The sequence below is a fragment of the Siniperca chuatsi genome, linkage group LG21, assembly GCF_020085105.1.
Source record: "Siniperca chuatsi isolate FFG_IHB_CAS linkage group LG21, ASM2008510v1, whole genome shotgun sequence".
NCBI lineage: Eukaryota > Metazoa > Chordata > Actinopteri > Centrarchiformes > Sinipercidae > Siniperca > Siniperca chuatsi.
The window spans coordinates 15,570,048-15,585,965 of record NC_058062.1 but is presented as its reverse complement, the minus strand read 5'-3'; the positions used below and the strand labels follow the sequence as shown (position 1 = coordinate 15,585,965).

The 15,918-nt window shown below is 42.5% G+C and overlaps 1 protein-coding gene across 3 annotated transcripts in view; it reads left to right on the top strand.

Moving 5' to 3' along the window:
- Positions 1-230: 230 nt before the first annotated feature.
- Positions 231-15,918, top strand: part of LOC122868467 (protein phosphatase 1 regulatory subunit 29) — a 91,925-nt gene continuing 76,237 nt past the window's right edge. For 2 of the 3 annotated variants that reach the window (XM_044180450.1, XM_044180452.1), the window contains exon 1: positions 231-335. The gene's annotated coding sequence lies outside the window, so the exon portion shown is untranslated. The remainder of the gene's footprint in view (positions 336-15,918) is intronic. The other variant, XM_044180451.1, reaches the window with a different exon arrangement.

The following is a 15,918-nucleotide window of genomic DNA, read 5'->3' as shown; positions in this document are numbered from 1 at the left end:
GACTTAATGATTTATTCAATATTATATCAATGCCATTAACTGTTTTTTTAACTCCATAGTTGTTAATGAAGGCAAGTGCTGCAACAAAGTGTATCTGCAGGTATTCACTTCACTAAAAAGCAGCCAACTGTAGAGGCAGATGCCCACTGCAGTTCAACTGTATTACTCTACGCAGAGGTCTGTGCATCCTCCATCTCTCTCTCTCTCTCTCTCTCTCTCTCTCTCTCTCTCAGCCATCCTCTCCCGCCGTGCTGCTGAGCCTGCGACGTGGATGAAAAATAAAATCTCTCTCTTTGCTTCAACGGACGCATAATTTGGAAGGAAAATAAGTGAAGGTACTGTACAAAACTACACGTTTCTGTCTTAGGATTTCAATATCATTTAAAAATCTTTTTCATGTTGCCTTGGTTTGATAAATTATATGCGATGGATAAAAGCGACGGCAGAGCGAGCATGCACCTGCACTACAGACTCCAACATTATGCTGGGTTGAGTCCTCTTGGTGCAACAGAAGCCCATATGGTTGATTTTACGAGGGCATGAAACCATGTTTTTTCTGTGTGGTATTTGCATTAACTGCGATTTTGAGCAGACTTGTGATAATAATTAATGATGTACGAGTATGGAATGAGATTTTATTGCTGGGTATAAGTCTACATTTTCCCCGTTTTGCTACAGTTGTTGCTGTATACCACAACCACTATTTCTGTATGCTTGGGTTGAAATGCCAAACAGAAGTGATTAAGATCTGTGGCCATAGATTTAAAGTGTCACATGAAGCCAGGATGGCATTTATGCTGAGTTCTGCGGGGGATAGGATGGACGCGCCATGGACAGATGTGCGAGAAGGGATTTAGTATCGAGGGAGGAATCACGCAGGGGATAAAACTGGCTATGCGTGCACGCGTGCGCGCGTGTGTATTCTAGCTTGTGTTTTTGAGGGTGAATGGCCCAGCTTTCCAGCACTGTTGACCACTCTGCCACACGACAGGCGCCACACTTTACCTGCAACGAGGGCTTCGGTGTCAGCTGCCTTTAGTTCTCCTGTGCTCGTGCTTGCCTGCGTGTGAGTCAGTGAGTGAGTGAAAGAGAGAGAGAGAGAGAGAGAGAGAGAGAGAGAGAGAGAGAGAGAGAGAGAGATTTCCTGCCAGCAGCAGCAACAGTGTCTGACTACTGACCAATGGACCACACATATTCCTTCGCCCACACATTCTGGACTGCCAGGCACGAGATAACACGTAACAAATGTGAACAACATTTTAAAATAATTTATCACTACGTCGGTTAAATTAATCGTTAGTGTCTGTACACAGCTGAAGGCTCATGTGTCCACCAACACGTATTTGTGTCCTAAACGGCAGCGCACGGTGGACAGAGTGCAGTGCTTCAGAACCATGGACAGCGCATTGTGCTGACCAAGAGCAAAACGGGCTTTGGTGGGCTGTAAGAGCCACATGTTGGGGAAATTGAATGGTTCTAATATGTGATATGGGTATGCTTGAACATGATCTGCATGTATAATCTAAATATAAGCAACAGCAGAAAATAAATATAGAGGAATAAGGAATTGAGTTCTGGGAGTGTTTGGCTGGAATAAGAAAGCTGCATGTTTCTAGTGTTTTTTTTCTTACAGTCACTCATTTTACTCTTAAAAATGACTGTTGAGTGTTTGCAAACCAGCACAAAAAACAGCCACTTATGACACATATTTGAGGTTAAATATGTCTACAATTCAGTCCAAATTAATATGAATAAAGTGTATAAGAAAATTACAATAAGTGCCATTACATTTGTTTCTATAGCTTGTGAATAGATTAATTTGAATTCAATACAGATGTCAAGAAACCTGTTACAATTAATTGGTGTTGGTCTTAATAAACTTATGACATGAATGTTACTAAGGCAGCACTCTTTCTTCAGTCAGTGGCTGATCAATAGTTTATAGGTGCTCCATCAGGTTTCTGCTCAAAATGACAGAGAGGTATATCGGTTTGCTAAGTAAGAGGATTCCTTCTCATGCAGTTTAGTAAATTTTCTTTTGGTACTGTCAATAAGATTAAACCTCTCCTAGTGCCTTTACCATCCATGCCTAAGCCACGCCCACTTTAATTGTAGAGAAATTCATTAGAAATACATGTCAAGTTAATATGCCTCACATTATTTCCCTCTTTTACTACACCCTTTTGGTTTCCACACATTGCTTCATTCACTCTCCACTCACTGCATTAATTTGTCCCATTCTGCTTATCTCCCTAAATCCATTTCCTTCTGATGTCAATGATTCCTGATGTTGCCCTTGGAGGAATGATGAGCAGTCTCCAATCAATTGCAGTCACAGATCAGTGGTGTACCAGGAAAAAGGGAAGAGGAAATCAGTAGGGGAGGCAGGCCTGGGAGACCTGAATAATGACCACCTACCTACCACACCCGCTGCCTTGTTGCTATGTAATCTTCAGTTCATCAGAATACTACTGAACTACGTTAGCCATAATTCAGGGAATCCATAGTGCTGTCTGTTGGGGTTGCTCTCAAGAGGTGATGGATGTTATACTGGAAGAAACCTGAAGTGTAATTTTCTTCCTGCTTACTTCTCTTGTGTGAAATCCAAAACATGTAAACTGATAGTGTGGAGTTCACTTGGTGAACAAAATAAGAAAAAATAACAACAATGCAGTGAAAGACTGGATTACTGGAGCAACATAAAAGCAGGATACAGCAAAGAAATTATGGGAATTAAATATAGAGAAAGACAGTCTACATAATAACATTACAAATAAATATGTATAACAAGAAAAAATTATATATAAAACAAACTGAATACTCAGTGTATGTTGGTATACACTAAATCAGCAGTATCATTTAGTCTGATGAATGATTGACCATTGATCACTGACCTAATTAATTCACCTTGCACTTGGATACAGGTCAAATGGCTGATGGTCCTGATGTGGTGAATTGCAGTGATGGAATGTGACTACAGTACATGTTGATCAGTTGGGCAAGATTTTTACAATGTTTTGTAATTGATTTAACAGCAGCAAAATACAGGGAGGTCAAACCCACTTATATACTTACTGTATATTTATGCATAATTCATGTGACAGCACATACCTTGTTAAGTTGATAAAATCAAGCAAAATGCAATAGTCATGCAATAGTAATGTTACTAATAAAGCAGATGGCTGGGAGGTTACTGGTGAGGCTGCTTAGCTGACTAGTTGACTGACTGATTCTGTCATTCGTTATCTCTCTCATTAAGTCACTAAACCAAATGCTACCTCACTATCAACAACTAGTGTTGCTGAGTTGTTGCCATTAGCAACTCCATGCTGTAGATACAATGCAACCTGCACAATTTGTGATCCAAATGTAAAAAGAAGTGAAGCCCCACCACCAAATTGAAACCCCTAATGCCACCATAATGTTAAAAACAGCAGTAAAATAGGACTACAATTTCAATCCTAATAAGATAAACAAAGAGAATGCCAACTTTTCAACTTCTTTAATTACTCATGCAAACACAGTATATATGCAATTTACTATGGTCATGAAATGCTGATTGGGGCTTTAACTAACCTCATGTATTATTCATCTTATTTTATTTTCATCTGTATATCTAAGGATAGTATAGACTTACTAAAGTGTACTATACTGTGACCATAAAAATATAAACCTCTGTACAATTTTGCATAGAAAAAGATGTAAATTTCAGTATCATGCCTCTCTAATTGCAGGGCTGTTATATTGTGTGGCGTTACACTGTGTGCTCATATGTTTCTGATCCTAAGTGTATATTCCAGGGAATCAGGACTGTCAGCTCTCTCGCCCACAGTTGGCAATCTCAGATCTTTATCCCTCTCCACCATCTCCACCTCCCCTGGCCTCCCTTTCCCAGCCACACCCTCCAAATCGATTTCCGTATCCATCAGGATGGATTATGCAAAGATCCTGAGAGGGATAACCCTTGGGAGACATTCACACTTGCTTACTCCTCCACATCACATTCTTGGCCATAACACAATGTGCTCTCTTTGAGCCTACCAGCTGTTGCAGTGTGCTGTGTAATCAATACGACAGTCATGTTTCACAACAACCGTCACTCCTTCACTGCCAGGAACCTGTGGGAGGTCCCCTTGGGTAAGAGACTGAGAGACATGGTAGACAGTGATTCGCTGACAAGGTTTCAAAAATGCAACAGGAACAGCAGGTTTGAGAAATTCAGATGCAGTGTCATTAGCTGTACTTTTGTGGGGCATGAAAGTGTTGATACCGCTGTTTTCTGTTCCATGGGAGGATGAGATGTGAAAGGAGTGCAGAGAGTGTGGACAGACAGGCGCTTGGAAACAGGAGAAAGCAGGGAAGGAATAAAGAGGAATAAACATGAAACAGATAAAGATGGGAAACAAGAATGTTACAGTGTAATAATAATATATATTGTAAGAATAGAGAGTGAGTAATGAGATGTTAATGAACCACAAATCTCCAACACCACCATAACTCCTTGAATGGCAGGTGCTCCGGTAGGTAGGTGTGATCCGTCTCATACTGTAACTGTAATATAAATAGGGAGAAGGGTGATGGAAAATCTGTAGTGTAACACAGTGTTTTCAGCCCAATGTTGGGCGTAAAGTGCCATGCTACAGAGTGGCACAGACTCAACATGTGGTACCACAATTTAGTTTAGAAGCGTTTCAATTGAATCAGCTGGTTGCATAGGCATATTCTTTTTCATTACCTTCATAGCCACATGATCCATGGAAAATACTGTAGGCAGTAAGCAATGTGGGGATTAATAACCAACTTTAGGAAATGACTCAAATCCAAATACCAATGTTCAATGAACCCACAGCAGTCTTTATGTAGAGGCCAATCATCCGATGATACTGTATTCCTTCTCTCAAGTTAATAGATTCACAACTCAGCGCTTTATGACAATAATTGGAGTGACAAAGTGGTGCAATGTGTCCTGACATTGACAAAATGTTTTTGACAGGGAAAAGCTGTTTAGCAGAAAGAGGGGGGTGCAGCGATGTGTGTCTGTTTGAGGGAAGGTGTTGGTTTTCTTGTGGTGTCACAACATGCTGAAACAGCGTGTATGTGATTATTTAGATGTGTGTATGGACATCCACATCTCCCTTCAGTACAGAAAGTTGTTGACTGAGGTCTGTGAGTATTTGCAGTATACGTGTTTCTCAGCCACAAGAAACAAACCCACACATTTAGATACACACATGCACTCTTGATTGTTCACACTGGCACAAACACATGTATATACTGTACATACACTACTACACTACATGCTGCATGTGCTATATTGGCATTAAATGCTTAAACCCCACGTTCCCCCATAAAATAGCCCACTCCAATGTTTCTTCAAATGTGGAAAACACAGTAACACTGTATGACAGAATCACATACTGGATATAAGATTTTTCATTTTCATTGATTATATTGGATAAATTATTAAAACCTTTGATGCCATGTTTTTCTTATGGAATCAACATTACATGAAATGGAAATACTGTCCCTGATATATACAGTACAGGTGGGGAAAAATAAATTCATGTGAGAATCAAGGTGTCACAGACACGCCAGGACCACACAACAGGATTGCAGCATGAGTGCCACGGATCCATTCCAGGAGCTGTTGGTTTCATCCTGCAATCTTCCCTGTACCCCAATGAACACTCCAAGGTAGCCTTTGTGATCACCCAGCTACAGGGACGAGCATTACAGTGGGCCGAATCCATCTGGTCACAAAACGGACCTGTCACCCAATCCCTGGCGAGCTTCCTGGATCACTTCCGCGAGGTGTTCGGAAGGCCAGCCGGAGACTCCTCTGCCGGTGAGAAACTATATCAGCTCAAGCAAGGTCAGCGTTCAGTCCAGGACTATGCCTTGGAGTTCCGAACCCTCGCCGCCAGTGGATGGAACGAACAATCCCTTATCACCACCTTCCATCAGGGATTGGAGCCCAGGGTAAGATTGCATCTCACTGCATACGAGGATACCATCGGCCTTGAGCGGTTTATACAACTAGCCATTCGAGTGGCCACTCGTATGCAGACGTGTCTATTGGAACACCAGGACCAGTATCCGCCTACACATACCATCCTTCAGCCAGAGAGGCACCGCTCTCCAGAACCAGCACACAAACCCATGCAGCTAGACTCCAACCGACTACCTCCGGCTGAGCGGCAGAGACGGCTGACCCAGGGGTTGTGTTTGTACTGTGGAACATCTGGACATAATAGAGCTACCTGCCCAGTAAGACCACCACGTCCTACGGTGAGTGCTATACTTCCCAGTATTCCTTGTAGTAAACCCCTGGCAACTGAAATAATCCTGGTCACTCCTAACCTGTCCCTTCCAGTACAAGCCCTTATCGACTCCGGGTCAGCAGGCAACTTAATCTCCGGCTGCCGCCAGCTCCGCATCAAGACCTCATTCACACCAACCAGTTACCAAATTCACACCATAACCGGGAAATCAATCAACCGCAGCGGTGTTTAGAGAGCGGCTGGTCCTGTTACCCTCCGAGTTGGTCTACTGCATGAAGAACAACAGCACTTGCTGGTTCTGGAGGGCTCGACTGCGGAGGTAATCTTAGGGCGACCCTGGTTAGAGCAACATGACCACATCATATCCTGGTCTACAGGTGAGGTATTGAAATGGGGTAATTCCTGTTTTCCTGGCTCTTTCCCTCGTCGACCAAGACCATCTTCGTCTGGCCCCCAGAGACTCCCTGTTTGCACAACGTCCATTGAAAGTCCAAGGGATAAGAAGTCAGTGGAAATTCCGCCTTGCTATGCCGCCTACCAGGATGTATTCTGCCCTAAGAGAGCCTCCCAGTTACCCCCGCACCGGCCATGGGACTGCGCAATAGACCTAATACCGGGTGAACCAGTGCCCCGTGGAAAAATCTACCCACTATCCATTCCCGAACAGAAAGCCATGGGGGAGTATATTGAGGAGGCCCTAGCCCAAGGGTATATCAGACCATCCACTTCACCAGCAGCCTCCAGCTTCTTTTTCGTGGCCAAAAAGGACAGAGGCTTGCGGCCCTGTGTGGACTACAGAGGACTCAATCGGATCACAGTCAAGTTCCGGTATCCACTTTCCCTCGTCCCTGCTGCGCTGGAACAACTTTGCGGTGCCACTGTCTACACCAAGTTGGACCTCCGCAGCGCATACAATCTTATTCGGATATGTGAGGGGGATGAATGGAAGACAGCCTTCGTAACACCCACCAGTCACTATGAGTACCTTGTGATGCCCTATGGTCAGGCCAAAGCCCCCTCCGTCTTCCAGGACTTCATTCACGAGGTGATCCGGGAGTTCCTTCACAAATTTGTAATCGTGTACATTGATGACATCCTGATTTACTCCTGGAACATGGCAGACCATCGCCAACACGTTGCGGAGGTCCTAGAACGCCTGAGAGACTATCACCTCTTCCTCAAGGCCGAAAAGTGTGAATTCCATCAGTCCTCAGTGCAGTTCCTTGGCTATATCATCAGTGGCAGTGGCATCCAGATGGATGAGGGGAAAGTGGAGGCCATCCGGAGTTGGCCCACACCTACAACAATTAAGGAACTGCAACGATTCCTGGGGTTTGCTAACTTCTACCGTCACTTCATACAAAACTATAGCATGATAGTCCATCCCCTGACAAGCCTTCTCCACAACAAGCCCAAGTCTCTGTCCTGGCCACCAGCCGCACTCCACCCATGTGCTTTCTTTTCTCGGAAGCTTAGCCCGGCAGAGAGAAACTACGACATCGGCGACCGAGAATTGCTAGCCATTAAGTTGGCATTGGTGGAATGGAGGCATTGGCTGGAGGGCGCCCAGCACCCCTTCACAGTGTTGACAGATCATAAAAACCTAGAGTATCTCAAGAAAGCCAAACATCTCAATCCTCGCCAGGCACGCTGGGCCCTGTTTTTCACAAGATTCCAATTCAATATCTCATATCGTCCCGGTTCCAAGAACTCCAAAGCAGATGCGTTATCCCGTCTACATGCTCCCGAAGTCACCACTGAAAAGCCAGAACCCATTCTTCCCCAGCATGTGTTCATTAATCCCATTCAATGGTCGAAGGATTCTGTTCCCTCCTCCAATGCCTCCACCAACACTCTGCCGGGCTGTCCTGCCTTGGTCTTCAGTATGTTCCTAGAACCCAGTGCAACCAACTCATCCACACTTCTCACACCTCTCTGGGCACTGGTCACCCTGGGGCCAATGAAACCCTCTCGCTGCTACGAGAACGCTTCTGGTGGCCAAATATGGCTAGGGATGTGAGAAGGTACGTAAAAGGTTGTCAAGAATGTGCCATGTTTAAGTCTCCACGTCATCTTCCGACAGGCAAACTATTTCCCTTTCCGACGCCCAACAGACCCTGGTCACACCCAGGAGTAGACTTCATCACGGATCTCCCTCCATCTGACAACAACACCTGCATCTTCGTGGTCGTGGACCGGTTCTTAAAATCTTGTTGTCTTATTCCACTCCGAGGACTACCCACGGCCATGGAGACCGCTGAATGCCTCTTTAATCATGTCTTCAGGCATTATGGAATCCCGGAGGACATCGTTTCCGACAGAGGTCCACAATTCATCTCCCGGGTATGGAAAGCCTTCTTCTCACTCCTAGGTGTGACCGTCAGCCTCTCCTCTGGTTACCATCCCTAAAGTAATGGCCAGACGGAGAGGAAGATTCTTTTTACGTACCTTCTGCCATGGCCATCAGGACTCTTAGAACCAGTTCCTGGGCTGGGCCGAGTACGCCCAGAACTCTCGACGTCAATCAACTACTGGACTCACTCCCTTCCAGTGCGTACTCGATTACCAGCCCCCTCTCTTCCCATGGTCTGGGGAGCCCTCGGAGGTTCCCGCTGTGGACTACTGGTTCCGAGAGAGCGAGAGGGTCTGGGACGCGGCTCACCGTCAACTCAGAAGAGCACTCTGCAGGCGCAAGTTGACAGCCGACCGTAGGAGATCCACCACTCCTGAGTACCTACCCGGCCAAAAGGTCTGGTTATCCACCCGTGACATCAGGATGCACCTGCCCTGCAGAAAGCTAAGTCCCAGATTCATTGGTCCCTTTACCATACTAGAACAAATAAGTCCAGTCATGTACAAGCTCCAATTACCTGCACAGTATAGGATACACCCTACCTTCCATGTCTCTACTACTCAAACCGTTTCATCCTTCTGTTCCCATCTCCACAGAGCCTGGCGACACGACAGATCCCCCCTTACCACTGATCCTGGAGGATGGAGCCGCCTACCATGTCCGTGAGATCTTGGACTCCCGACGTCGTGGTGGCATCCTGGAATACCTGGTGGATTGGGAGGGGTACAGTCCTGAGGAGAAGTCATGGGTCCCCCGACATGACATCCGCCATACCTCTCTTCTAACAGAATTCCACGCTGGCCATCCAGATCGACCTGCCCCCCGAGGAAGAGGACGGCCACCACGACGTCGGGGTCCTCGGTCCTCAGGAGCGGACCGTGAGGGGGGGGGGGGTTACTGTCACAGACACACCAGGCTCCACTACACCACACACACACCGCACTCCCTCACCCGAGTGCTAATTCCCATCACCTGTCACCTATCACACACCTGCACCTAATCATTCACTCCACTCCCCTATAAAACACAATCCCTCATCACAGTCAGTGTCCGGTCTCATTTGGATTAAGGACAGAACTCTTTATCCTGCCTCCACTACGCCACAGACTCACCATCGTCTCAGCAAAATGCCTACTCGTCTCCCGAGCCCCGATCCCGGTTCCAACCATCTCCAGTCTCCCATATGTGTCGCTCCAGATCCCGGTCCCGTGTGTCTCCACTCTCCAGTGTGTATCTAGTCAACCCCAGAGCTCCTTGTCTCCCAGCTAAAGGACGGTAGCATTATCACCTTCACATTTCCGTTGTTTGCAATAAACTATCTCAGTCTCTTCACGGTGTCTCCGGTCTGTTCTGTCCGTAACACAAGGTTCTGAACCTCTGCAATTCTGGATCAAATCACAAATTCAAACAATCGATCCTTGTAAGTTAATAATGTTTTAGTTTTTCCTCTAAATAAGCTAATGCTAAATACGCACTACATTATAGATGGAACTTTTGGCTGCAATCATATTGTGCAGTCAAGTGCTTCTATGACACTATAAAGGAGGAAAAAATTAATTAAACTAGTCTGATTTTGAATGAAGCCAAGCGTTTGGACGGATTTAATAATCTCCAAAGGAAGAAAGAGCTTGACATGACTCATACAATATGCAGCTGTTACTGTTAGGGGTGCTATTTTCAGGCTGTTACTGCAGTCCACTATGTGCTAATACAGAATTGATTTACTCGTGTCTTCAGTGCACTGTAATATGCAACTGTTTAACTAATACGTATTGACTGAAAATATTGACAAATAAAGCAAAGATAAATGTGTTGGAGTATGCAGTTTCTTAAGTTAAAGTAACTGCCATCATTTAAAATATATTACTGATGATAATGAGTACAATACATTCCTGAATGGTAAAATTTTGGCATACAAAAACTAAATTAGGTAAAAGTGCCAGCAGCTTGTTTAATTTAGAATTGAATTGTAATCCTAATAATTAAAATTGAATCATAAAAAAATGAATGACCATCTTGAAAATCAAATTTTGACACATTTTATTTTTTTAAGGATTGTCCCACTGGTGGCTCAGTGGAGTTGATGGAGCTTTTACTGAAACCTGAATGTGTGTATATTATGAGCCATGCATGTTCTGCATGTACTCTTCACCCTTATACCTTTTCTCTGTATAAGGGTGTATCTGTTTACTAAGTGTTTAGTGTGTGTGTGTGTTTACTGTATGTGTGTTAAGTAAGGACACCATCTGCCATCATCTTTGCTTTGTGCCAACCCCCCACCCCTATTAACCCACACTCATGCTCACATACACAAAATCCTACAGTGTTTGAGTTAGATAGAGAGAGAGAGAGAGAGAGAGAGAGAGAGAGAGAGAGAGAGCATACTGGAAGAAGAGTGGGTGTGATGAAGAGAGAACTGTAATTGTTAAAGGGTGATGAATAAAAAGCAAAGATTGAGCAAAGTTGTTGTATTTCTACTTGAATTTCAGCCTCTGGCATGTTACGTTCACATTAGATGGATGCTTACATATTTGCCTGCATCACACACACACACACACACACACACAAACATAGAAATACAATTACGCACACATACTTGCACACACGTACAAAGTGGATTTTCAAATAATGCCTTGTTTTTTTTCTGAACTGCCCTAGATTCATTTGGCATCTGTGCTGCACACTCAACTCTCTCTCTCTCTCTTTCCCTCTCTGTTGTTATCACTCTGCTTTTCCTCTTACTCACACACACTGACACTTTCCATCACCCTCTTTCTTGTAGCCTGCTTCTCCTCTTGAATCTCTCCCTCTCTCCCTCTCTTTATCCATCTTTCCCTCCATCTCTCTGCCTCTCTTAGTACAGATCTGGGTATAAATATTTCAGCTTTGTCACCCACTCTGCATCTGCAGTTTCAGAGACAATATATCTAGTCCCCCTGAGTGTGTGCTAGTGTGTGTGTACATCTAGGCACAGTTTAGTTGGATGAGTATGTGGTGGTATGTTCAACTGAAGCATCTGTTTGTATTCTAATTAGTGCCATGGCCTGCAGAAACTGAATGTTTCAATTTCTTGGCCTGCAAAATGTGTCCAGAATCAGCCTGATTTTTGTTTTTCATCTTACCATAAATATACAAAAAGAAGCAGAGGGTTTTTTGATGGTACATAAAGCAAAGCAATGTCCACGCTATCCTAATCTTACCTTTGCCTTAATATAGCCCAAATAATTCACCCCAAACCAAAATGATAAAAAAAAAAAACGATCCAGGAAGGCTGGTTTGAGTAATTGATCCATGAGTGTGACGGCGTACTGGATACTAAAACACTTTATAATACTATAAGACAGGATTGAAAGTCATCACGACTGCAAATATTTTATCATTTGTTACGACAATTGCAGTAGAAATACAGCATTGCAGTTTGTTGCAGCAAAAGTTGAGCTAGGTTTAACTTACTTCCTGGACGACCCTGTAGTTTTGTGCTGGAGCCTTTTGCGTTGGCACACCTGCTGAACCAACAGATGGGCCCCATTCAAATGAATGAGAGGGCTGTGGTTTTTTCACGCAGGGCTAAAGTCAGTTGCAAAGTCATGACTGTTTTGCCACATTGAACTTGGACTTCAGCAGATGCTCAACGATAACCTCTCAATGTTTAAGCTTGCTTGGTGACTCAGTGTTTTTTAAGAGCAATCAGTGCTTTTTAGAAGCAAGAAAATTACAATTTATATGCCATAATAAAAAACATGTGAAAACAGAAATAAGAGAAATTGGACAATCATTTCATTATTTCATAACATGGCTATCATTCCACCCACTGTACTATACGCTTATGCAAACACACACCCACAGACACATATAGAGTAACACACACTTACTCTAATGTCTTTGTTTTGTTTTTTTGTTTCTCATGTTTGTTTGTATTTTATGTTAGGACCCCCTTAAAAACGAGATGGTTCATTTCAAGGGGTTTATCCTTATGAATAAACTTGTATCAACACAGTCTTACACACACTGGAGAAAGTCTCTTACCTTCTAATAATAAAAAAAGTGCATTATGTGCTTTTTATTTGAATTTATTTGCATATTCATGAACCTTCCTACTCACTAAACATGTTATTTTTTGCTATTAGCTTAAAAGTCTGAAAGGTTGGTCACTTTGCTCGAAAACTGCCATGGCATTGTATCAGAAACAGATTGTAAAGAATATATTCTTTCTAAAACCTATTTTATTAACCTTTTCTATTTAGTGAAACAAAATGGGTTCAGTTTGTTGACTTCTGGGGATAGACCACCTGTCTGTGACACTGGAAATACCATCTTACCATACGACAGTACTATCCCAAATCCTTATGTTACATTTTCACACATTTCCTTTCACTGTTGTTTATCAATATTTATAACTTGGATGAGCGATATAAACAACAAGCAAAATAGAAAGTCCTGGAAGTCCCCCTGAGTTTTCAAAGCTTTTTTCCCGAGCTACCGTATCTCAAAGTAAAGAGTATTTTTCTGTCTCTTTTTCTTATCCATCAGTCATTGATCCATTCAGTCTGTCCTAAATTTTGCTTTGCTTGGAGGTCCTATATGTCACTTAAAACTAATAATCTGAGAGGAAAAGGAAGAGAGAGAGATGAGGGTTCAATGTAAGCAGAATGGGTGAGACAGGAGGAAAACCTATGCAAACACACACACTTTTGCAGGCCAAGCATTGCTGGGATGGTGGGCAGACTTATGGAGGAGGAAGTATTGAGATTACTTGCGTAAAACTAGCAATACCACATTGTAAAAATGCTGGTTGAGGTGGAGATAATTATAACTATAAAATACTGTTCAGTAGTTCAGTCTATAAAAGCATCAAATGTTAGAAATTGATCAGACATTTGTGTATGATCTTCAAAATAGCTAGTAACTATGGCTGTTGAATAAATGTAGTGGAGTAAAAAGTCCTCTGAAATGCAGTGAGGTATAAGTATGAAATAGCATACAATTGAAATACTAAAGTAGAGTACAAGTTCCTCAAAATTGTACTTAAGTGCAGTACTTGAATAAATGGAGTTAGTAACTTTACACCACTGGGGTTGACAGGTGTTTGGAGGGCAGAATAATTCTAGTTTATTCCAGGGGATTAGAGATTAGAAACACATCACTTTAACCTGCAGCCTGCAGACACACATATGCACCCGGAAGTTGCTTTTAGTATGCCCACTGATTTCTTAATACAAACTGACTAAACATTGACACTATGTATATGTGTGTGCTTTCATTCATATATGAAAAGTAAAGGGGAAAAAAAGAGACAAGTTTACGTTTTCCCCGTTCAGATTCCTTCAGATGCTCTGTGATGCTTAGTCAGCTTCTCAGGCTGAGAGGCTGGAGTCATGGAGGCTAAAATGTGGAAATAAGCTGTTGGCTTGAAGTAATCAATAGTTAAGATAGACAAATGCTACCTCTCCCCTCAGTCAATAATAATATTGATCGCTGTACATCTTCTGTTTTCATTTTTCAGTACTTTTTAAAAAACTTATTTTACTGCAGTTTTACTGGTGTGTAGTCACAGCAGACACACTGTAGGCCCCAAACACAAGCAGACATACGCTGTAAAATGTGCACAAACCTAAGCCAAATGCACACCACATTGCACACATTGCACGCATAAACACATTGCTACACACATACGTATGCACACACACATCGTCTACACTCTTACCCCTAGGGGTTCAAATGATTTCACAAATGCTCACACTTAATCCACCAGCCAGGCGACAAAAGCTTAGACGAGTGTGCATCAGAATATGTGTATGTGGCACTGTACTGCGTTGTGGTTCATATGCAAAATTGAGCACACTTTTTTATTAGGCATGTGTTTATTTACTTAGTGTACTGTACATTTTTGTAAACAGCTCACATAAAATGGATAGTAATTGAAACATGAATGTGTTGTAGTTGAGGGACCCTTAAGGTTGGGAAGGCATGAACATGTTTTTTTTTTTTTTTCAATTTTGCAACCTTCTACAAGAGTGATTCTGAAAAGTGTTCTTGTTTTTGTTCTCATAAACAATCCTGAAAAGTTTCCGTATTCTGTCAGATTGGCCTGAGGGAATGGGCTAGTCAGTGTACATGTGCTACCTGTGGTAGCATGGTATTAATCGAAAGCATCTAAGTCGCAAGTTAAATTAATGTTGCTGCAAGAGAAATAACTAGTTAAGATTTATAAATATAAATTTGATCTTTTCAGGCACAAAGAAATTGCCCAGCTTGCATAAATGACTGAAAATACAAATACAGAGTTATTTTAAGAGTCACAGCTTCCTTTGTTAGGTAACTGATTCAGCTGCGACAAACATAGATTATGTCTCTGATCTACGCTAACCTCTAATTTAGGGAGGTAGGAAATTTCATGATGTTGGCTTTTTTTCTGCATTTGTTTTACTAAAACCTAACTGCATGATACATTTAGGCTTACTCTAAGTATTGTTCTATAATGGTGTGGAAACAGAGGGCTGTTTTATAGGTCAAACATATTTTTTTACAGAGATTACAATATACTTTGTATATAACTCTATGTACAGCAATTGATGTGCATGCAACATTCCCAAAAATATCACACAGTTTCCAGATGTGAATGCATGGAGATACAGAGATGTTCATTGCAATTAGAGCTCTCTTTTCTCACTTGTGAACTGGTATTGTTAAGGCAATTGACATTTATGGTAGGGGTACTAACTTTAACCCTAACACTTAACCCAAAATAATAATAAATACAATTATTAAGTAACATAAAGAACTGTAACAGAACAAAAAGATTGCTTGGCTGCATAATCATCAGTGTTAGGCAGTAACACATTACTTAGAAAAGAGTTACAGTAAAGTGATTATAATTTCAAGTAGTTAATGGGGATTATGGTTTGGAATTCAGTAATTGCATTAAAGTTAATAATCCCAGTAATGCTCACTTACTTCAATAGGTCTGCTTGTTTGCTGTTTTACCAGGAGTTTGACGGAGGGTTAACATCAGTTTGGTCTCTCTGTGGTCAGTGAACAGACTGGCCCATGACCTGTTAGCTTGGCACAATGGCTGAAGGTGTGGAGAGGCAGTTACCTGCCACCAAAAGAGGGGAAATGTGACTCCTGGTAACTCCAGAGTTGTCTTATTTACATTTTTGGGTCTTCTTAGCTAGATTGTAATCATTATCCATTAATAAGCCTACACTCAGGAATCATCTGATGGTCTTTTAGAGTTGGAAGATATGTGAACCCAGCGGCTTCAAACACAGGACAGGACTCATC